This window comes from Symphalangus syndactylus, chromosome 6 (assembly GCF_028878055.3).
Source record: "Symphalangus syndactylus isolate Jambi chromosome 6, NHGRI_mSymSyn1-v2.1_pri, whole genome shotgun sequence".
Lineage (NCBI taxonomy): Eukaryota > Metazoa > Chordata > Mammalia > Primates > Hylobatidae > Symphalangus > Symphalangus syndactylus.
The window spans coordinates 74,409,817-74,434,427 of NC_072428.2; the positions used below are offsets into that span (position 1 = coordinate 74,409,817).

Sequence of the window (24,611 nt, forward strand, 5' to 3'; positions counted from 1 at the left end):
TCCTACACCCTCTGGGTCTCAGGTAATTTCCTTCACGGTCAAGACCTCTTTGCAGTAGTCTTTCCCTTCCTCTGGGGTGAATTCCTCCCAGATGATCTGAGAAAAAGGAGGATTCAGGCTGTCAGATCTTCACGACCTCAGCCTGGGACTTAGTGGGCTGTGTTATTTTCTTTTCCTCCCTCGAGATGGAGTCTCACTCTGTTGCCCAGGCTGGAGTGCAGTGGTGTGATCTCAGCTCACTGCAACCTCGGCCTCCCGGGTTGAAGTGATTCTCCTGCCTCAGCCTCCCGAGTAGCTGGGATTACAGGTGCCCACCACCACAAATTTGACTGATTAGATGAGGCCCACCCTTCTCCTTTAGACCTCCAGCTGATTAGAGGAGACCCACTCTTCCCCCTTTAGACCTTCGACTGATTAGATGAGGCCCACCCTTCCCCCTATTTACCTTCGACTGATTAGATGAGGCCCACACTTCCCCCTTTAGACTTTTGACTGATTAGATGAGGCCCACCCTTCCCCCTTTAGACCTTTGACTGATTAGATGAGGCCCACCCTTCCCCCTATATACCTTCAACTGATTAGATGAGGCCCACCCTTCCCCCTGTATACCTTCAACTGATTAGATGAGGCCCACCCTTCCCCCTTTAGCTGCCACTGGCTAAATTTTGTATTTTCAGTAGAGATGGGGTTTCACCATGTTGGCCAGGCTCATCTCGAACTCCTGACCTCGAGGTGATCCACTCTCCTCGGCCTCCAAAGTGCTGGGATGACAGGCATGAGCCACTGCACCTGGCCAGGGGTTTTTCCTGGGGTAAAGATCTGAGACAGATCCACCCGTCACGATGAACACGGTGGCTTTTGGAAGAGCTTGTGAGTGTGAAACCTGGGCAGGGTACAGCAGACGCTAAGCCCCTGGGGCCGACGGAGCTCAGAGAAGGGAAGGTTGAAGCCTGAAGCCATCATCCTGGCACTTCGATGTGGGGGACCCCGGGAGTCAGTGGAAAGCAGGGGCCAAGGAGGAGGCTGGCGTGGGGGTGGAAGGTAACGGAATGACAGATGGCCGGGTCTAGGATGGGGGTGTGCAAGTGGCAGCCAGGAGGATGCGGATCACACAGATCCCTCACCCTTAGTCGCCCTCTCTAGGGTCTTGCTGTTGAGCCTCTCTCTTGGTCTCTCTGCCTCTTTTCTCTGTCTCTCTCTCTCTCTGTCTCTCTTTCCTCCCCCTCTCACTGTCTTCCACCCCCATCTCTGGGTCTCTCTCTATCTCCATCTTCCTGTGTGTCTACCTCTTTCGGGTTCAGTCTCTCTGTTTCTCTTTCATCTCTTGGTCTCTGTTTCGGATACCTGGCACCAATGATGCCTTGGATACCTGGCACCAATGACGTGTCCCTGTGACTAGGCTACAATCCCTAGTTATTGAATCAAGCCATGACTCAGGGGCTGCTATGAAGGTGCTTTGTAGATGTCAAGTTCACAATCAGATGATTTCCAGGAAAAGAGACTGGACTGGAGAATGTGGGTGGGCCTTATCTAATCAGTCAAAAGTCTAAAGGGGGTGGGCCTCATCTAATCAGTTGAAGGTCTAAAGGGGGTGGGCCTTGTCTAATTAATAAGCTGAAGGTCTAAAGGGGAAGGCGGAAAGGGTGGGCTTCACCTAATGAGTTGAAGGTCTAAATGAGAAGGGTGGGTCTCATCTAATCAGTCAAAGGTCTAAAAAGGGAAAGGTGGGCTTCATCTAGTGAGTCAAAGGTATATAGGGGGAAAGGTGGGCCTCGTCTAATCAGTTGAAAATCTAAAGGGGAAGGATGGACCTCATCCAATCAGTCAAAGGTATGAAGGGGAGGGTAGGCCTCATCTAATCAGTTGAAGGACTGAAGAGGAAGGGTGGGCCTCATCTAATCAGGTGAAGGACTGAAGGGGAAGGATGGGCCTCATCTAATCAGTTGAAGGTCCAAAGGACAAGCATGGGCCTCATCTAATCAGTCAAAGGTATAAGGAGAATGGTGGGCTTCATCTAATCAGTCAAAGGACTAAACAAGGAGAGTGGGCCTCATTTAATCAGTTGAAAGTCTAAAGGGTAAGGGTGGGCCTTATCTAATTAATAAGCTGAAGGTCTAAAGGGGGAAGGATGGGCCTCATCTAGTCAGTTGAAGGTATATAGGGGAAGGGTGGGCCTCATCTAATCAGTCAAAAGTCTAAAGGGGAAGAGTGGGCCTCATCTAATCAGTTGAAGGTCTAAAGGAGAAGGGTGGGCCTCATTTAATCAGTCGAAGGTCTAGAGGATAAAAGCTGAGGTTCCCCAGACAAGAGTTTTATTTCCTTTTTAAAAATTTCATCTCCTACTCTGAGAATGCAGGATGATTCTGCCTCTGGGATGCAGCATCAGCCCTGACCTGACTTTCCAGCCTGCCAGCCTACTGCAACATAAGACACAGAGAGGTGGGTGGGAGATGAGCACCAATGGGGTCTCAGGGTGCAGGTCACATGGTTCCTCGCCCTTGTTCACCTTCTCTGGGCTGTCACTGAGACTAAGTCTCACTCCTCTGTCTTCCCTGTCTCTCTCAGTGTCTCTGTATCTCTTTTCTCTGCCTCCCTCTCTGTCTCTTTCCCCTTTCTGTCTCTCTCTTCCACTCCCATCCCTTGGTCTCTTTCTCTTTCTGTCTCTCTCTCTCTCTCCCCTCTCCGTGTCCACCTATGTCTCTCTGTTTCTCCCTCTATCTCTCTGTCTTTTTCTCTTTGTCCCTGTCTGTATCTCTCCTTCTCCATCTCTCTCTCTTTCTGTCTTTATGTCTTTCTCTGTGTCTCTCGGTCTTTGTCTCTCTCACCTCTCTGTGCCTCTGTTCTTTGTCTCTCTCCTCTCCCTGCTGCGGTTGTTTTTTGTTTTGTTTTGTTTTGTTTTTGATAGAGAGTTTTGCTCTTGTTGCCCAGGTTAGAGTGCAATGGCACTGTCTTGGCTCACTGCAACCTCCGCCTCCTGGGTTCTAGTGATTCTCCTGCCTCAGCCTCCAGAGTAGGTGGGATTACACACGTGCGCCACTACACCTGGCTAATTTTTGTAATTTTAGTAGAGACAAGGTTTCTCCATGTTGGTCAGGCTGGTCTCGAACTCCCGACCTCAAGTGATCCACCCGCCTAGGCCTCCCAAAGTGCTGGGATGACAGGTGTGAGCCACCGCGCCCAGCCTCCGCCTGGGTCTTTATGTTTGTTGTTTGTCTGTCTCTGTTTCTCCATCTCTGTCTCTCTGTCTTTTTCTCTCCGTATGTGTCTGTCTTCCTGTCTGTCTTTCTCTCTCTCTCTTTCCTTCTCCCTTTTCTCCCTCCCTTTCTCTGTTTCTTTCTGTCTGTGTGTCTGCCTTTGTTTCTGTCTGTCTGCCTGTTTCCCTCTCTCGTGTCTCCTTCTCATTATCTCCTATGTTCCTCGCTCTCTCCTCCATCTCTCTCCCTCCATCTTTCTCCACCTCTGTCTCTTGTCTCTTTATTTCTGCCTCTCCTCTCTACCTTCATTTTTTTCTTTTGAGATAGAGTCTCACTCTGTCACCCAGGCTGGAGTGCAGTGGTGCGATCTCGGCTCACTGCAACCTCTGCCTCCTGGGTTCAAGCCATTCTCCCACCCCAGCCTCCCTAGTAACTGGGATTACAGGCGTACACCACCACACCCGGCTAACTTTTTGTATTTTTAGCAGAGATGGGGTTTCACCATGTTGGCCAGGCTGGTCTCGAACTTCTGACCTCACGTGATCCATCTGCCTCCACCTCCCAAAGTGCTGGGATGACAGGCGTGAGCCACCGTGCCTGGCCCTCTCTGCCATCTTCTCCTCCTTTTTTTGACCACTACCCTGCCTCAATTTCTCCTGATGGAGCTCACAGAGACAACCCTGACCCCAACCTGGGAGAAGACCCAGGAGAGGGATACAGATTCCAGCCACATCCATGGCGACACTGCGGTCGCAGCTGGTGGAGAAGCAAGATAGTCGACACTCAGAGGCCGTGTCCCACGCTCCCCACTACCCACTTTCCATCCCAGGTCACCGCTCCGCCCATCCCTACTTACCTCGTCTTCCACCTCATGGTTATCATTCAGTTTGTCTTTGATCTGTGGAACTGGTGGCAACAGTCGCTGTATCCTAAGGAACCTGAGACACAGAGAAAAAGTGTGAAGAGAATGAACCGCAGGTCACCAGAGTTCTTTCCATCAATGCCCTGTGCCGAGGGATGCTGCGTGCGGGGTGTCCGCCCTCAACCACACAAAACAACTTCACTAAGAATCACCAAGTGATGAAAATCTTAAGGAACTAGGCCGGGCGCAGTGGCTCACGCCTGTAATCCCAGCACTTTGGGAGGCTGAGGCGGGTGGATCACTTGATGTCTGGAGTTCGAGAACAGCCTGGCCAACGTGGTGAAACCACGTCTCTACTAAAAATACAAAAATTAGCTGAGTATCGTGGTGCACAGCTGTAATCCCAGCTACTCAGGAGGCTGAGGCAGGAGAATCGCTTGAACCCGGGGGGTGGAGGTTGCAGTGAGCCAAGATTGCACCACTGCACTCCAGCCTGGATGACAGAGCAAGACTCTATCTTAAAAAAAAAAAAAAAAAAATCACCAAATGACGAAAATCTTAAGGAACTAGGCCAGTTGTGGTGGCTCATCCCTGTAATCCCAGCACTTTGGGAGGCCAAGGCGGGTGGATCACTTGAGGTCAAGAGTTCGAGATTAGACCGGGCATGGTGGCTCATGCCTGTAATCCCAACACTTTGGGAGGCCAAGGCGGGTGAATCATAAGGTCAGGAGTTCGAGACCAGCCTGGCCAACATGGTGAAACCCCGTCTCTACTAAAAATACAAAAAATTAGCTGGGTGTGGTGGCGGATGCCTGTATTCCCAGCTACTAGGGAGGCTGAGGCAAGAGAATCATTTGAACCTGGGAGGCAGAGGTTGCAATGAGCTGAGATTGTGCCACTGCACTCTAGCCCAGGCAACAGTATGAGACTCCGTCTCAAAAAGAGTTTGAGACCAGCCTGGCCAACATGGAGAAACCCCATCTCTACTAAAATTACAAAAATTAGCTGAGCATCATTGGGCATGCCTGTAATCCCAGCTACTCAGGAGGCTGAGGCAGGAGAATCGCTTTAACCTGGGAGGCAGAGGATGCAGTGAGCCAAGATTGCACCACTGCACTCCAGCCTGGGCAACAGAGTGAGACTCCATCTCAAAAAAATAAAATAAAATAAAAAAGAACACCTCCAACCCAGAAACCATGCTCTTCAAGGCTGGTGGGATCAAGCTCCCCTCTGGAGCTCAGCCCTTCAACACCAGTCACCTCAGACTCCCTGAAGCTTCCCACAGCTGACCACCTCTTCCATTCCCATCCCTGTGCCTGAGAGGCTGAGGGAAGATTCTAGAAAGATTCCCTGTGAGCATCACTGCATATTCCTGTAGGATCTCCTGTTTTTTCAGTTCTTTTTGTTTGTTTTGAGTCTCACTCTGTCACCCAGGCTGGACTGCAGTGGTGCAATCTCAGCTCACTGCAAGCTCTGCCTCCTGAGTTCAAGTGATTCTCCTACTTCAGCCTCATGAGTCGCTGGGACTACAGGAATGCACCACCACGCTCGGCTAATTTTGTAATTTTAGTAGAGACAGAGTTTTCCCATGTTAGTCAGGCTGGTCTCAAACTCCTGACCTCGGATGATCCTCCCACCTCAGCCTCCCAAAGTTCTGGGATTACAGGCGTGGGCCACCACGCCTAGCCTAATTCCTGAAGATTTTCATAATTTGGTTTTTTTTTTTTTTTTTGAGACGGAGTCTCATTCTGTCACCCAGGCTGGAGTGCAGTGGCGCGATCTCCACTCACTGCAAGCTCTGCCTCCCGGGTTCATGCCATTCTTCTGCCTAAGCCTCCCCGAGTAGCTGGGACTACAGGTGCCCTCCATCACGCCCAGCTAATTTTTTAGTAGAGACGGTGTTTCACTATGTTAGCCAGGATGGTCTCAATCTCCTGACCTCGTGATCCACGTGCCTCAACCTCCCAAAGTGCTGGGATTACAGGTGTGAGCCACCATGCCCGGCCCATTTGGTGATTCTTAGTGTGTATCTGTGTGCTCCCTGAATCCAATGACAGATGCCCTTCTAAGAGACAGAAGAGGAGACACAGACACAGAGGAAGAGGTCACGTGGAGACAGAAGCGGAGATGGAGGCAGAGACGGCAGTGATGCGGCCACAAGCCCAGGGACGCAGGGAGACTCCAGGAGCTGGGAAAGGCAGAAAAGATCTTCCCTTAGAGGCAAAGCCACAGGAGACAGGAAGATACCGTAACCTTTGTGACCTCAGCTGAGCTCTGCGGGTGTCTCATGTCTGTCAAAAAGGTGGGGTCCCAAGCAAGTTCTCCATATTACTGGATGGGTCATGGAACCACCAGGCAGCTTTGCAGGCTGTGTTTCTCTCTTTTTATTTATTATTATTATTTTTTTCTTTTGAGATGGAGTTTCACTTTTGTTGCCCAGGCTGGAGTGCAATGGCATGATCTCGGCTCACTGCAACCTCCGCCTCCCGGGTTCCAGCGATTCTCCTGCCTCAGCCTCCCGAGTAGCTGGGATTACAGGCGCCCGCCACCACACCTGGCTAATTTTGTATTTTTAATAGAGACGGGGTTTCTCCACGTTGGTCAGGCTGGTCTCGAACTCCCGACCTCAAGAGATCCACCCGCCTCGGCCTCCCAAAGTGCTGGGATGACAGGCATGAGCCGCTGCACCCGGCCAAGGCTGTGTTTCTCTTTCTCAGAGACAGAGACAGAGACTTTGGAGAAAGCGCTTTTTTTCCCGGCCTGGCCTGTTTGCCTGGGGGGAGGCCCAGGTGTTTCACAGATTACCTTTTAAAGAGGAAGCTGAGGATGAGGCCACAGACAAGGGTTCCCACGATCAGGAGCACATAAATGTGCACAGAGCTGAGGTTTCTGCTGTCAGAGCCTAGAGAGACACACCGGTTTGCGTCTGCAGTGAATCACTGATGAACGTGTGAAAGGAAATTAAAACTCTTTGGATGTCCAAACGCATTTAGCCAAAGGGAACAGTCAAGCTGGGAACTGGGTCCAACAAACCTGCCTCCCTCTTTTTGGTTCCTAAGTAAGATGGCTCTGAGATGAAAGGTGACCCACCTGCCCCATGTTTTGCCCACAAGGAAATTTGTGGTGAGCTGTTAAAACTTTGCCACCATGGGCTGGGCATGGTGGCTCATGCCTGTAATCCCAGCACTTTGAGAGGCTGAGGAAGACAGATGACTTGAGGTCAGGAGTTCGAGACCAGCCTAGGCAACATGGTGAAACCCCCGTCTCTACTAAAAACACAAAAATTAGGCCAGGCACGGTGGCTCATACCTGTCATCCCAGCACTTTGGGAGGCCAAAGCCACAGGAGACAGGAAGATACCGTAACCTTTGTGCCCTCAGCTGAGCTCTGCGGGTGTCTCATGTCTGTCAAAAAGGTGGGGTCCCAAGCAAGTTCTCCATATTACTGGATGGGTCATGGAACCACCAGGCAGCTTTGCAGGCTGTGTTTCTCTCTTTTTATTTATTATTATTATTATTTTTTTTTTGAGATGGAGTTTTGCTTTTGTTGCCCAGGCTGGAGTGCAATGGCATGATCTCGGCTCACTGCAACCTCCGCCTCCCGGGTTCCAGCGATTCTCCTGCCTCAGCCTCCCAAGTAGCTGGGATTACAGGCCTGAGGTCAGGAGGTCAGGAGTTCGAGACAAGCCTCACTAACATGGCGAAACCCCGTCTCTACTAAAAAAAAAATACAAAATTAGCCAGACATAATGGTGTGCACCTGTAATCCTATCTACTTGGGAGTCTGAAGCAGGATAATCGCTTGAACCTGGGAGGTGGAGGTTGCAGTGAGCCGAGATTGTGCCATTGCACTCCAGCCTGGGTGACAGAGTGAGACTTTCTCAAAAAACAAAAAATCAACAAACAAATAACATTTCTTACAGATGCAGTCACCCCAGCCCACCAGACACGAATGGATCCCTGATCATCTCTGTACCCATTTTGTCTGTGTGATCTGGGAGGTGGAGGTGCACCACTGCATTCCAGCCCACATTTTTTCCTCCATCCCCTTTGTTTAGGTGAAAACCGTGTACTTCTCAATATCCTGCCCCTTCCACTTTTCAATTTGGAGCCCTCAAAACCATCTTCAGAGAAAAGCATAGACCCGTCTCCTGGGTGACCCAGACCTGGCTTTGAAGAGACCTTCCCCGGCCGGGCATGGTGGCTCACGCCTGTCATCCCAGCACCTTGGGAGGGAGAGGCAGGTGGATCACCTGAGGTTGGGAGTTCGAGACCAGCCTGACCAACATGGAGAAACCCCGTCTCTATTAAAAATACAAAATTAGCCGGGTGTGGTGGCAGGTGCCTGTAATCCCAGCTACTCAGAAGACAGGCTGGACAATCACTTGAACCTGAGAGGCGGAGATTGCGGTGAGCCGAGATGGTGCCATTGCACTCCAGCCTGGGCAACAAGAGTGAAACGCCATCTCAAAAAAAAAAAAAAAAAAAAAAGAGGGAGAGAGCATCCCCTTGGCCAGGGAGCCAGAATGGTGATGGTTTAACTGGACAAAGACTGACTGATTATTTCTCAGTGGAGCAGAGGGAGGTGGGGCTTTAGGAGGGCTATTAGTGGGGTCCTTGTCTGGCTATTAAGGGATTCCAGCTCATCCACCCTGAAAAAAACACCAGCAAAGCAATGTTGCATGACCCTGTACGAGTATGAGACCACCTCCTTCTACTTTTTGTTTTTTTTTTTTTTTTTTTTTTTTGAGACAGAGTCTCACTCTGTCGCCTGAGCTGGAGTGCAGTGGTGTGATCTCGGCACACTGCAACCTCTGCCGCCTGGGTTCAAGCCATTCTCCTGCCCTCAGCCTCCTGAGTAGCTGGGATTACAGGCATGTGCCACCATGTCTGGTTAGTTTTTTTTTCTGAGATGGAATCTTGTTCTGTCATGCAGGCTAGAGTGCAGTGGTGTGATCCCAGCTCACTGCAACCTCTGCCTCCCAGGTTCAAGTGATTCTCCTGCCCCCAGCCTCCTGAGTAGCTGGGATTACAGGCATGTGCCACCATGCCTGGCTAGTTTTTGTATTTTTTTTTTTTTGAGATGGAGTCTTGCTCTGTCACCCAGGCTGGAGTGCAGTGGCATGATCCCAGCTCACTGCAACCTCCGCCTCCAGGGTTCAAGTGATTCTCCTGCCTCAGCCTCACGAGTAGCTGGGATTACAGGCACCTGCCACCACGCCGGGCTAATTTTGTATTTTTAGAAGAGACGGGGTTTCACCATGTTAGACAGGCTGGCCTCAAACTCCTGACCTTTTGATCCACCTGCCTCGGCCTCCCAAAGTGCTGGGATTACAGGCGTGAGCCACCGCACCCGGCCGAGTATTTGTATTTTTAGTAGAGATGGGGTGTCACCATGTTGGCCAGGCTGGTCTCAAACTCCTGACCTCATCTGCCCGCCTCAGCCTCTCGAAGTGCTGGGATTACAGACGTGAACTGCTGCGCCTGGCCCTTCTCTGGTTATTAAGGGAGCCTAGCTCATCCGTCCTGAAAAAACATCAGCAAAGCAATGTTGCTTGACCGAGTAGGAGACCACCTCCTTCTTTTGAGCCTCAGCGATAAACTCAGAGCCTGACACTACTCCCAGTGACGTTCACAACTCAATCTCAGTACCCAGGACAGAGCACCTGACCTCTGTGCCTGCTCCAAGGTGGCGGCAGATGGCACAAACATCCCTTACCTCCGCCCAACACTTACCAAATTCAGTGGCTTCACTCCAGGAACTCCAATTCAGGATGCGGACGTCTGCAGCTCTGATCTTCACACTATGTTTTGCTCTGGGCTCAGAGCTTGGAAAGTTGTATCTATTTTCCAAATCACCAGAAACATTAATCTTTGGAGGAAAAAAGAAAGTTAGAGATAGGCGTCTTCTGCGTGGAGGAAAAGGTTGCCTTTTTTCATTCTTTTGTCTTTTACAGTTTTTCTCCTTTTTTTTTTTCTACTATTCTGAATGCACTTAGTCTGATCGGGTCTTGGAAGCTAAGCAGAGTCAAGCCTCGTTAGTATTTGGATGGGAGACAAGTTGGGAAAATTTGGGTGATGTAGGCTTTAAATCATTTTATTTTATTTATTTATTTATTTATTTATTTATTTATTTATTTATTTATTTATGAGAGGGAGTCTCGCTCTGTCTCCCAGGCTGGAGTGGAGTGGTGCAATCTCGGCTCACTGCAAGCTCCGCCTCTCGGGTTCATGCCATTCTCCTGCCTCATCCTCCTGAGTAGCTGGGACTACAGGTGCCCAGCACTATCCCTGGCTAATTTTTGTATTTTTTAGTAGAGACAGGGTTTCAACATGTTAGCCAGGATGGTCTCAAACCCCTGACCTCGTGATCCACCCACCTCGGCCTCCCAAAGTGCTGGGATTATAGGTGTAAGCCACCGCACCCAGCCTATTGTATTTTGTTTGAGACAGTATCTCACTCTGTTGCCCGGGCTGGAGTGCAGTGGCATGATCTGGGCTCACCACAACCTCCACCTCCTGAGTTCAAGTGATTCTCCTGCCTCAGCCTCCCACATAGCTGGGATTACAGGTACCCGCCACCACGCATGGGTAATTTTTGTATTTTTAGTAGAGATGGGGTTTCTCCATGTTGGCCAGGCTGGTCATGAACTCGTGACCTCTACTGATTTGCCTGCCTCAGCCTCCCAAGGTGCTGGGATGACAGGTGTGAGCCACCATGCCTAGCTAAAATTTTATTTTTTGATAGAGAAATTGTTGGCCAGGTGTGGTGGCAGGCACCTATAGTCCCAGCTACCAGGGAGGCTGAGGCAGGAGAATCGCTTGAACCTGGGAGGTGGAGGTTGCAGTGAGCTGAGATCACACCACTGCACTCCAGCCTGGGGGACAGAGCGAGACTCCATCTCAAAAATAAATACATACATAAATAAATGATTCAGGAGCAACAACTGGTATTAACAGAGCGTCAGATGGATAGTTTAGCAAGGGATATTAAGATCCCCAAGTCTAGCATACGCATTGGACAGAGGTGAATACTGAGGGTCAGAGTGGCCGTAAGACTTGGTAAATATCCAGCAACAGTACTCACCCTAAAGGCATTTTAGAGGGAGACATTATCTCCTTAGACTGTCACTGGAATATATTCTTAACCCAAGTACAGGAAAGAGGAATAAAATGGGAAAATTGGTAGAACAGGCTGAGCATAAATATTTCAACCACTGGGACATGAAGGTTGAGGCCAAGAGTAGACCCTGCCCAGTGAGAACTATAGGGGGCCCTCACCCATGTGAGATCTGCATCCTCCGGTTCAGGGTCCACCGTGTCCACCCCTGGGCCACACTGGCACTAAGTGTCCCATAAACCAAGACTGTAGGGTTATGCTGGGTTCATGGAGACTGTACGGTGACACTAGGGTTGTGAGTGGTTCAACTGTATGTGGGGCAGAGTATTCTCCTGTCTACACTGGATCCAGGTAGATGTGGGGCAGGCTCTCCTTCTTGTCTACACTGGGTCTAGGTGGAGGTGGGACAGGGTCTCCTCCTGTCTACACTGGGTCCAGGTAGACATGGGTCATGGGCAGGGGACTGTAGGGTTATACTGGGGGTCATGTGGGGTTATGCTAGGGGTCATCAGTAAGGGACTGTAGGGTTCCACCAGGGGTCATGGGTACGGGACTGTACAGTTACACTGGGGTCGTGAGTAGGGGACTGTAGGGTTCCACCAGAGGTCATGGGTAGGGGACTGTAGGTTTCCAACCGGGGGTTGTGAGTAGGGGATTTTAGGGTCACACTATGGCTCGTGAATAGGGGACTGTAGGGTTACTCCAGGGGTCATGAGTAGGAGACTGTAGAGGTCGTGAGTAGGGGACTGTAGGGTTATGCTAGGGGTTGTGAGTAGGGGACTGTAGGGGTCGTGAGTAGAGGACTGTAGGGTTCCACCAGGGTTGTGAATAGGGAACTGTAGTGTTCCACCAGGGGTCATGGGTAGAGAACTTTATGGTTACACTAGGTGTGGTGAGTAGGGAACTGTAGGGTTGTGAAAGGGGTCATGCGTAGGGGACTGTATGGTTACGCTAGGGGTCATGAGTAGGGGACTGTAGGGTTATGCTAGGGGTCATGAGTAGGGGACTGTATGGTTACGCTAGGGGTCATGAGTAGGGGACTGTAGAGGTCGTGAGTAGGGGACTGTAGGGTTATGCTAGGTGTCATGAGTAGGGGATTGTAGGGTTATGCCAGGGGCCATGGGTAGGGGACTGTATGGTTACGCTAGGGGTCATGAGTAGGGAACTGTAAGGATCGTGAGTAGGAGACTATAGGGTTACCCTGGGGGTTGTGACTAGGGGACTGTAGGGTTACACTAGGTGTGGTGAGTAGGGGACTGTAGGGTTACCCTAGGTGTGTTGAGTAGGGGACTGTAGGGTTACACTAGGTATTGTGAGTAGGGGAATGTAGGGTTACACTAGGTCTGGTGATAGGGGACTGTAGGGTTACACTAGGTCTGGTGAATAGGGGACTGTAGGGTTACGCTGAGGGTCGTCAGTAGGGTCTGTGGTTTCACTTACCAGTAGGTTTTCAGTGCCAGGCTGGGTATTCTAGAAACAAAACAGAACACAATACAAGGTTCACTGTTCCCATTTCTAAAACACTTTAGATGGTTCACACAGTATCCCCCTTGGTGTGGGTACCGAATGGGAAAGAGTCCCTGAGGAGTGGTGGGCAGGTCTCCCTCCACAAACCCCGAATCTACAAGACAGGTAGGATGAGGAGCTGCAAACACAGAATTCTTCCTCGCCAGATATCTTCCTGTAACCCATCCAGCAAGGTCCCACTGGCCTTGGGGCAGGGTATTCTCCTGTCGTCCAGGTAGATATGGAGCAGGCTCTCCTTGTCTACACTGGGTCCAGGTGGTTGTAGGACAAGATCTCCTCCTGTCTACACTGGATCGAGGTGGACGTGGGGCAGGGTCTCCTCCTGTCTACACTGGGTCTCCGTGGAGGTGGGGCAGGGTCTCCTTCTGTCTACACTGAGTGTAGGTGGAGGTGGGATCGGGTCTCCTCCTATCTACACTGGTTCTACGTAGACATGGGGTAGGCTCTCCTTGTCTACACTGGGTCCAGGTGGTTGTGGGACAAGATCTCCTCTTTTCTACACTGGATCGAGGTGGAGGTGGGGTCGGATCTCCTGTCTACACTGGGTCCAGGTAGACATGGGTCAGGGTTTCCTTCTGTCTACACTGGGTGTAAGTGGAGGTGGGGTTTGGTCTCCTCCTATCTACACTGGTTCCAGGTAGACATGGGGCAGGCTCTCTTTGTCTACACTGGGTCCAAGTGGTTGTGGGACAAGATCTCATCTTGTCTACACTGGATTGAGGTTGACATGGGGCAGGGTCTCTCCCTGTCTACACTGGGTCCAGGTAGTTGTGGGACAAGATCTCCTCTTGTCTACACTGGATCGAGGTGGACATGAGGCAGTCTTTCTTCCTGTCTACACTGGGTCCAGGTGGTTGTGGGACAAGAGCTCCTCCTGTCTACACTGGCTCTGCGTGGAGGTGGGGCAAGGTTTCCTCCTGTCTACACTGAATGTAGGTGGAGGTGGGGTCAGGTCTCCTCCTATCTACACTGGTTCTAGGTAGACATGGGGCAGGTTCTCCTTGTCTACACTGGGTCCAGGTGGTTGTAGGACAAGATCTCCTCTTGTCTACACTGGATCGAGGTGGAGGTGGGGTCGGATCTCCTGTCTACACTGGGTCCAGGTAGACATGGGGCAGGGTCTCCTTCTGTCTACACTGGGTGTAGGTGGAGGTGGGGTTTGGTCTCCTCCTATCTACACTGCTTCCAGGTAGACATGGGGCAGGCTCTCCTTCTGTCTACACCGCGTCCAGCTCCAGGTGGAGCAGAGGCTCTCCCTTGCTTGTGGCATCATCCCCCACACCTCCCGGTCCACTTCCTGGTTCCATGGTTGCAGGATCATCCTTGTCCATCCTCCCCACAACCTCCTTCAAAGTGGCTTCACAGGCCACAGATCCTTCACCTCTTCCTCTGCTACCTGAAGTGCGTTCACCCCAGAGTCCCTGCTCACCACCCACCCATCCTTCCCCCAGGCCACTTCCCAGGGATTCCCAGGCTCCTCTGTGGCCGTGTCGCATACACCTCCCTCCTGGTGCCCAGCCCCGGGGAGCTCTCACCGACCTTTCTATGGACGTCCAGCTGGTACTGAGAGTCCAGGTACGACAGCTTCTGATAGGTCCTGGGCTGTTTCCACCATACGAGGCAGTGCGTTGTGTTGCAACGTACAGTGACATTGCCGGGAGGGTTGAATCGTTCTGTAATGAGGGCACAGGACACACCCCTGAACCTGAGAGGTCCTGTCTACACTGGGTCCAGGTGGAGGTGGTGCAGAGTCTCCTGTCTACACTGGGTCCAGGTGGAGGTGGAGTAGGGACATCTCTTTGTCTACACTGGGTCCAGTTGGAGGTGGGGCAGGGTCTCCTCCTGTCTACACTCAGTCCAGTTGGATGTGGACTAGGGACACCTCATTGTCTACCCTGGGTCCAGGTGGATGTGGAGTCGGAACACCTCTTTCTCTACACTGGGTCCAGGTGGAGATGGAGTAGAGACACCACTTTGTCTACATTGGGTCCAGGTGGAGGTTGGGCCAGGGTCTCCTCCTGTCTACACTGGGTCCAGGTAAATGTGGAGTAGGGACACCTCTTTGTCTACTCTGTGTAGGGAAAAGAAAGACCAGGGGGCTGGGCATGGTGGCTCACACCTGTAATTTCAGCACTTTGGGAGGTCAAGGTGGGCGGATCACGAGGTCAGGAGATCGAGACAATCCTGGCTAACACAGTGAAACCCTGTCTCTACTAAAAATCCAAAAAAAATTAGGGGGTGTGGTGGCGGGTGCCTGTAGTCCCAGCTACTGCGGGAGGAGAATGGCGTGAACCTAGGAGGTGGAGCTTGCAGTGAGCCAAGATTGCGCCACTGCACTCCAGCCTGGGTGGGCAACAGAGTGAGACTCTGTCTCAGGAAAAAAAAAAAAAAAACAACAACCAAAAAAAAAAAAAAAAAAAAAAAGAAAGAGTGATCAGACTGTTACTGTGTCTACGCAGAAAAGGAAGGTAAGAAGCTCCATTTTGATCTGTTTTGCCTTGAGATGCTGTTAGTCTGTAAATTTAGCCCTAAACTTGTGCTCACAGAAACATGTATGGAATCAAGGTTTAAGGGATTTAGGGCTGTGCAGGATGTGCCTTGTTAACAATATGTTTGCAGACAGTGTGCTTGGTAAAAGTCATTGCCATTCTCCATTCTCTATTAACCAGGGACAAAATGCACTGCGGAAAGCCACAGGGACCTCTGCCCAAGAAAGCCTGGGTATTGTCCAAGGTTTCCCCCAACTGAGACAGCCTGAGATATGGCCTCATGGGAAGGGAAAGACCTGACCATCCCCCAGCCCGACACCCATAAAGGTTCTGTGCTGAGGTGGATTAGTAAAAGAGGAAGGCCTCTCACGATTGAGATAAGAGGAAGCCCTCTGTCTCCTGCCTGTCCCTGGGAATGAAATGTCTTGTGTAAAACCCGATCGTACATTCATTCTATTCTGACTGGAGAAAACCGCCCTGTGGCTGGAGGCCAGATATGCTGGCGGCAATACTGCTCTGTTACTCTTTGCTACACTGAGATGTTTGGGTAGAGAGAAGCATAAACCTGGCTGGTGTGCACATCCAGGCATAGTAGCTTCCCGTGAACTTATTTGTGACACAGATTCCTTTGCTCACATTTTCCTGCTGACCTTCTCCCCACTATACTGTGTCCTCCTGCCGCATTCCTCTTGCTGAGATAGTGAAAATAGTAATCAATAAATACTGAGAGAACTCAGAGACTGGTGCCAGTGCCGGTCCTCTGTCTGCTGAGCGCCGGTCCTCTGGGCTTACTGTTCTTTCTCTATACTTTGTCTCTGTGTCTTATTTCTTTTCTCAGTCTCTCATCCCACCTGACGAGAAATACTCACAGGTGTGGAGGGACTGGCCCCCTTTGCACTGGGTCCAGGTAGAGGTGGGGCAGTGTCTCCTCCTGTCTACACTGGGTCCAGGTAAATGTGGAGTAGGGACACCTCTTTGTCTACACTGGGTCCAGGTGGAGGTGGTGCAGGGTCTCCTCCTGTCTACACTGGGTCCAGGTGGAGGTGGTGCTGTCTCCTCCTGTCTACACTGGGTCCAGGTGGATGTGGAGTAGAGATACCTCCTTGTCTACACTGGGTCCAAGTGGAGGTGGTGCAGGGTCTCCTCCTGTCTACACTGGGTCCAGGTGGACGTGGAGTAGGGACACCTCTTTGTCTACACTGGGTCCAAGTGGAGGTGGTACAGGGTCTCCTCCTGTCTACACTGGGTCCAGGTGGACGTGGAGTAGGGACACCTCTTTGTCTACACTGGGTCCAGGTGGAGGTGGTGCAGGGTCTCTTTCTGTCTACACTGGGTCCAAGTGGAGGTGGGGCAGCTACCATGTACAGGAGAGATACCCAATGGGGCAAGTGGTCTAGGGTGGGAGGTGGGGAAGGGCTCGGTGGGCAGGAGTCACACTTCTGTGAGATTCCTAAGCCTGAAGAGGCTGGGAACGTCCAACGGGATGAAGGAGTCCACAGGTGGGATGCAGTGGGCTTGGGAAGAGGACAGTGTGTGGGCATATGGGGCTGGCTCCAAGAGGCCATCCAGGAGTGGGGCACTGGGACACGAAGAGATGTTGGTGAGGAAAAAATGAACAAAAAGAGGAAGGAAGGAGGAAAGGAGTGAAGGTGAAGGAAGGAGAGGAAGAAAGAAGGAAGGAAGAAGGGAGGGAGAGAGGGAGGAAGGGAAGGAAGGAGGGAGGGAAGAAGGGAGGGAGGGAAGGAAGGAAGGGAGGGAGGGAAGGAAGGAAGGAAATAAAGAAAGAAGGGAAGAAAGAAGAAAGGCAGAAAGGCAGGAAGGAAAGAAGGAAGGAGAGAAACAGGGAGGTCGGGTGCGTTTGCTGACACCTGTAATCCCAGCACTTTGGGAGACCAAGGCCAGCCCAGCCAAGATGGTGAAACACCGTCTCTACTAAAAATACAAAAATTAGCTGGGCATGGTGGCGAGCACCTGTAATCCAAGCTACTAAGGAGGCTGAGACAGGAGAATCGCTTGAACCTGGGAGGCAGAGGTTGCAGTGAGCTGAGATTGCACCACTGCACTCCAGTCTGGGCAACCGCATGAGACTGTGTCTCAAAAAGAGGAAAGTTAAATCGGCTCAGTTCTAATTTGTTACAGCACCAAAGTTACACTTTTTTTTGTTGTTTGTTTGTTTGCTTGTTTTTGAGAAAGAGTCTTGCTCTGTCGCTCAAGCTGGAGTGCAGTGGCACAATCTCACCTCACTGCAACGTCCACCTCCTAGGTTCAAGTGATTCTCCTCAGCCTCCCAAGTAGCTGGGATTACAGGCACGTGCCACCAAGCCTGGCTAATTTTTGTATTTTTAGTAGAGATGGGGTTTCCCCATGTTTGTCAGGCTGGTCTCAAACACCCGATCTCAGGTGACTGGCCTGCCTCGGCCTCCCAAAGTGCTGGGATTACAGGTGTGAGCCATCACACCTGGCCTCAGTTACACAGATTTTAAGGCAAATTCCATTTCACGTATAAACAATAGGAAAATCATATGTGTTATTCTCACCTATTTTCTTTGTGTCCAAAAGTGAATCGAAGAATTGAATGCCAATTTCTCGGCTGGTTCTGTTAACCAGAAAGTAATTGTGAGACGTTAATCCTGACAGTTTATCCAGGTGACATCCCACATGGGTCCCCGAGTCTTGTATGTAATAAGGACAATGGATCTCCCTCTTTCTCCTGAAAGATTAGAAAGTGCTCAGAGAGCAATCAGGAAAACAAAACAAAACACAATAACACAAAACAAAACAAAAACACAAAAACACAAAACAAAACAAAAACAAACACAAAACAAAACACAAAAAAACAAAACAAACACAAAACAAAACAAAAACACAAAAACACAAAACAAAAGAAAAACAAACACAAAACAAAACAAAAACACAAGACAAACACAAAAACACAAAACAAAACAAAAACAAACACAAAACAAAACAACACAAAACAAACACAAAAACACAAAACAAAAACACAAAACAAAAAAACACAAAAACACGAAACGAAAAAACACAAGAACACAAAACAAAACAAAAACAAAAACACAAAACACAAAAACACGAAACACAAAAACATGAAACATAAAAACAGAAACACAAAACAAAAGAAAAACACAAGACAAAAGAAAAACACAAAAACAGAAAACTAAATAACACAAAACAAAACAAAAAAAACAACAGGCCTGGTGCGGTGGCTCACGCCTGTAATCCCAACACTTTGGGAGGCCTAGACGGGTGGATCACTTGAGGTCAGGAGTTGGAGACCAACCTGGCCAGCATGGTGAAACCCTGTCTCTACTAAAAATAGAAAAATTATATGGGTATGGTGGAATGCACCTGTAGTTCCGGCTACTCGGGAGGCTGAGGCAAGAGAATCCCTTGAACCTGGGAGGGAGGATCAGGTTGCAGGGAGCTGAGATTGCATCACTACACTCCAGCCTGGGCGACAGAGCAAGACTCCATCTCTAAATAAATATGTGGAGCCTGGTGTGGTGACTCACGCCTGCAATTCCAGCACCTTGGGAGGCCAAGGCAGGCAGATCACTTCAGGTCAGGAGTTCGAGACCAACCTGGGCAACATGACAAAACCCTGTCTCTACTAAAAATACAAAATTTAGCTGGATGTGGTGGTGGGCGCCTGTAATCCCAGCTACCTGGGAAGCTGAGGCAGGAAAATTGCTTGAACCCAGGAGGTCGAGGTTGCGGTGAGCTGAGATGGTGCCATTGCACTCCAGCCTGGGCAAGAGAGCAAGAATATGTCTTGGAAAAAAAATAAAATAAAATAAAATCAGCATGATTTTTCTCCCATCCCTCCATTCCTCATAATTCTTCACATGAGGTGAACACTTACTTTGAATTTTGTATGTACAAAAAATACTGGATGTCATGGGGGGCCATTGGACCCCACACCCAGGTACAGTTCATGAAATCCACATTGTAGATGAAACAGGAGAAATTCTGAGCAGCAGTACCCTCCCTTCCTGGGAAGAGGCAGGAACAAAATAATTTTCACTCTGAAGTTCAATGGGGTGTACTTTGATGGTGGTGGGATGGTGGGGGGTAGTGCTGTAAATGGATCCCTGAGCTGTCTTGCTTACCTGAGTTTGGATAAAGCAGTTTTTGCTGAAATCCTCTTTGACTGGTATTCACGTGAACCTCAAATGTGACTCCTCCATGTATACAATTTCATGAAATGTGCACGAACATTCATTGTTACTGAGCTGAAGAGTTGCAACCAGACAGAGCCGATTAGGAAACAACCTTCTGTCTCCTACACTCTTCAGGCTGGAGTGCAGTGGCGCAATCTCGGCTCACTGCAACCTCCGCCTCCCAGGTTCAAGTGATTCTCCTGCCTCAGCCTCCCGAGTAGCTTGGATTACAGACACCTGCCACCACACCCAGCTAATTTGTGTATTTGTAGTAGAGACAGGATTTCACCATGTTGGCCAGGCTGGTCTCAAACTCCTGATCTCAGGTGAGCCACCCACCTCACCCTCCCAAAGTGCTGGGATTACAGGCATGAGCCACCACGCCTGGCCATGGTATTAGTTTTTACCTGGATTTGGTGACACACTCCTGCCTCCCTTTGTGAAATCATCCCCCTACGCTTCCTCTGAGGACTCTGAGTGGATACACCAAATACCGGCTTGCAGGTGAAAACTCAATCTTATACTCTAGCAGTGCTGAAAGTATCAGACTAGAGACCAGGTGCAGTGGCTCACACCTGTAATCCCAGCACTTTGGGAGGCCGAGGTGGGTGGATCACTTGAGGTCTGGAGTTTGAGACCAGCCCGGCCAACATGGTGAAACCCTGTCTCTACTAAAAATACAAAAATTAGCCAGGTGTGGTGGCGGGTGCCTTTAATGCCAGCTACTCAGGAGGCTGAGGCAGGAGAATCTCTTGAACCCGGGAGGCGGAGGTTGCAGTGAGCTGAGATCGCGCCAGTGCACTCCAGCCTGGGCGACAGAGCAAAACTCCATCCCAAAAAATAAAGGTTGGACACGATGGCTCACACCTGTAATGCCAGCACTTTGGGAGGCCAAGGGGGGGCAGATCATGAGGTCAGGAGTTGGAGACCAGCCTGGCCAAAATGGTGAAACCTCGTCTCTACTAAAAATACAAAAATTAGCCGTGCATGGTGGCAGGCACCTGTAATCCCAGTTACTCGGGAGGCTGAGGCAGGAGACTCACTTGAATCTGGGAGGTGAAGGTTGCAGTGAGCCAAGATCACACCAGTGCATTCCAGCCTGGGGAACAAGAGCGAAACTCCATCTCAAAAAAAAAAAAAAAAATGTATGTCATCTGGGGTAACATAGCAAGACCACCCGTCCATCCATGTAACATCTATCTATAGAATTGATTATCAATCTCCCAATTATCTATTGTCACCTATCAATCAATAAATCATCTATCACCTATCTATCAATCATCTATATTTCTCTCTTCCTCTCCCTCTTCTGTTCTCTCTTTCTCTGTGTTTCTCCCTCCTTCCCTCCCCTCTCCCCGCTCTTCTGTCTCTGTCTCCTGTGTTCCAAAAACCCTGACCTTTATCCCTTGGGGGACCAGGACGGTGACACACTGACAAAGTCACTGACACTTTAGTTTTCTCCACCCTTCTTCCACCACAGACCCAGGCTCACATCCAGCTGCATTTGCCAGGATTTCTGTTATCTTGGGGTAAAATATGCTCTTGGGGTAAAATACAGTAAAATATGCTCTGCCTCAGGGAATCAGCCTCTGGTACACATTGCAGACATGAGCCAACAGCACTTTCCCAGTCCCCCTGAGATTGTGGCTCCAACATCTCTCCAAATACCACACTTGTGTTGTGTCCGTGGCCTTCTCACTTTTATTTAATTTGATTTATTATTATTATTTTTTGAGACAGAGTTTTGCTCTTGTTGCCCAGGCTGGAGTGCAATGGCGCCATCTCGGCTCACCGCAACCTCCACCTTCCAAGTTTGAGTAATTCTCCTGCCTCAGCCTCCCGAGTAGCTGGGATTACAGGCATGCACCAGCACACCTGGCTAATTTTGTATTTGTAGTAGAGATGGGGTTTCACCATGTTGGTCAGGCTGGTCTCGAACTTCTGACCTCAGGTGATCCACCCGCCTCCACCTCCCAAAGTGCTGGGATTACAGGCGTGAGCCACCGTGCCCGGCCATCCCTGTTGCTTTTAACTCAGAAAGGGCTGTGTAAAAGACAGGGGTTGAGCATGGGAAATTCATCTCACCCTGGGTTCCACGACTCTGTTCTTGTCAATTAAGAAACACCTGCTGAAGGTTGTATTTTCTTGGCAGTCCCAGCTTAGATTCATCGTCCTGGAGTCAAACCTCACATTAAGACTAGAGGCTGGTACCACTGTTCGTGGCTCTGCAAGGAGTGGGCACTGGATTCAGAATTTCCTCTTTTCCTTTTTTTTTTTTTTTTTTTTGAGGCGGAGTCTGGCTCTGTCACCCAGGCTAGAGTGCAATAGCATGATCTTGGCTCACTGCAAGCTCTGCCACCCGGGTTCAAGTGATTCTCCTGCCTCAGCCTCCTGAGTAGCTGGGATTACAGGCACCGACAACCATGCCCAGCTAATTTTTGTATTTTTAGTAGAGATGGGGTTTCACCATGTTGGTCAGGCTGGTCTCAAACTCCCGACCTCAGGTGATCCACCCACCTTGGCCTCCCAAAGTGCTGGGATTACAGGCATGAGCCACCACGCCTGGCCGGCCCTGTTTTCTCTCCTCCCACCCAGCTCTGGGAGGTGAAGTTCAGGGCTGGAGCCTGCTGACTTTCCTCTCTCACCACGTGGCCCCAGGACGTCCCAATCCTCAGGTATCTGTTCCTCCCTTGTCAATCTTCCCTCCTTTTCTCAGCCCCCTTGCTGTTTCTGAAAAAGGAGAATTCTACTGCAGAAATACTCAAACATCACCTGAAGACTGGGGGTGGTGGCTCACGCCTCTAATCCCAACACCTTGGGAGGCTGAGGCCAAAAGCTGACTTGAGCCCAGTAGGTTGAGATCCATCTGGGCAACATAGCAAGATCGCATCTCTTAAAACAGTTTTCTAAAAAAATGTAAATGAGGCAGGCGTGGTGGTGCACGTCTGTAGTCCCAGTTTGCTCCCTCTCCACATGGAGATGTTTACTGCAGAAATCATCAAAAACCAGCTGGGAATGGTGGCTCACGCCTGCAATCCCAGCACTTTGGGAGGCTGAGGTGGGTGGATCACCTGAGGTCAGGAATTCAAGAACAGCCTGGCCAACATGGTAAAACCCTGTCTCTACTAAAGATACAAAAAAATTAGGTGGACATGGTGGCAGGTGCCTATAATCCCAGCTACTCAGGAGACTGAGGCAGGAGAATCAGTTGAACCTGGGAGGTGGAGGCTGCAGTGAGCCAAGATCGCGCCACTGCACTCCAGCCTGGGAGACAGAGCAAGTCTCCATCTCAAAAAAAAAAAAAAAAAATTGAAAACCAGTCTCGGCAACATAGCAAGATCCCATCTCTACAAAATTAAAAAAAAATTTAAATTAGCTTGGCGTGGTGGTGTATTTCCATAGTCCCAGCTACTTGGGAGGCTGAAGTGGGAGGATACTTGATCCCAGGAAGATGAGGCTGCAGTGAGCCGAGATCATGCCACTGCACTCCAGCCTGGGTGATAGAGCGAGACCCTGTCTCAGAAAAAAAAAAGAGAGAGAGAAAGAAAGAAAACCACTTGAATGAGAACAGGCAAAGGCTCTTTATCCCGAATGATGTGGCTCTGAACACACTTCCCAAATTATGGAACCTTGGCAGTTTAAAATAAAGCTGAAGAAATTTGAGAAAATTGCAGAAATAGAAAGCTGTCTTTGTCTGTCTTCCCTGAACCAGGTCACAAAAACGTGGAAATATTTTCCTGAAGCAGGCCCTCACACCCTCAATCAAGAGGGTCCCTCCCGGCAATGCAAATCAAAACCACAATGAGCTATCATTCCACACCAGTCACAATGGCTATTATTAAGAAGTCAAAAAACAAGAGGCTGGGTGTGGTGGCTCACAGCTGTGATCCCAGCACTTTGGGAGGCCGAGGCGGGGTATCATCTGAGGCCAGGAGTTTGAGACCAGCCTGGCCAACATGAAAAAGCCCCGTCTCTATTAAAAATACAAAAATTAACTGGGCATGGTGGCTGGCACCTGTAATCCCAGCACTTTGGGAGGCCAAGGCAGGTGGATCACCTGAGGCCAGGAGTTTGAGACCAGCCTGGCCAACATGACAAAACCCCATCTCTACTAAAAATACCAAAAATTAGCTGGGCCTCATGGCAGGCACCTGTAATCCCAGCTAATCAGGAGGCTGATGCAGGAGAATCGCTTGAACCCAGGAGGCTGAGTTTGCAGTGAGCTGAGATTGAGCCATTGCACTCCAGTCTGGGCAACAAGAGGGAGACTCTGAAAAAAAGGAAAGAAAGAGAAAAAGAAAGAAAGAGAAAAAGAAAGAAAGAGAAAAAGAAAGAAAGTGAAGAAAGAGAAAGAAAGGAGAAGAAACAAAGAAGGAGAAAGAAAAAGGAAAGAAAGAAAGGAAGAAAGAAAGGAGGGAGGGAGGGAGGGAAGGAAAGAAGGAAGGAAAGAAACAATGGAAGGAAGAAAGAGAGAGGGAAGGAGGGAAGGAAAGAAGGAAGAAGGAAGGAAAGAAAGAAAGGAATAAGGAAGGAAAGAAAGAAGGAAGGAAAAAAGAAACAATGGAAGGAAGAAAGAGAGAGGGAAGCAGGGAAGGAAGGAAGGAAGGGAGGTGAAAGAAAGAAAGAAAGAAAGAAAGAAAGAAAAAAAGTAAGTAAGAAAGAAAGAAAGGAAGAAATGAATCAGGAGGGAGAGAAGGATGGAAGGAAGGAGAGAAGGAAGGATGGAAAGAGGGAGGGCAGGGAGAAGGAAGCAAGGGAGGGAAGAAGAGAGGGAGGAAAAAGGAAGGAAGCAGAAAAGGAAGGAAGGAAGGAAGGAAGGAAGGAAGGAAGGAAGGAAGGAAGGAAGGAAAGAAGGAACACTTTGGCCCTATGCAGACGTGGGTCCTCATCCTGGCCCCATCACTACCTGGATGTTCGTTGGGTTAAACCGTGGAGGTATCTGAGCCTCTGTTTTCTCATCTGTAGAATGGATGGATGGGCATTAACAGCAGAAAAGGAGGTGAGGACAAGAGGAGCTCTGAGCTTCTGGTGGGTTGGCTGGTGCTTATTGGGTCCCTCACAAACATTAGAGATAAAATGCAGATGGACCCAGGTATCCAGATAGGTCTCCAGATGCAGGACATCTAAACAGGGGCTGCAGGGAAGGTTCAGCCAGGTTTCCACACTTACCAGATTTCTCTGGGATCAGGAGGAATGCTGGGTGTGGCAACTCACAGAACAGAAGGCTTGTCACCAGGAGAAGCAT

General features: G+C 49.9%; 1 pseudogene; it reads right to left on the minus strand.

Annotated features, from left to right (window-relative positions):
- Positions 1 to 24,611, minus strand: LOC129484734 (granulocyte-macrophage colony-stimulating factor receptor subunit alpha-like; annotated as a pseudogene).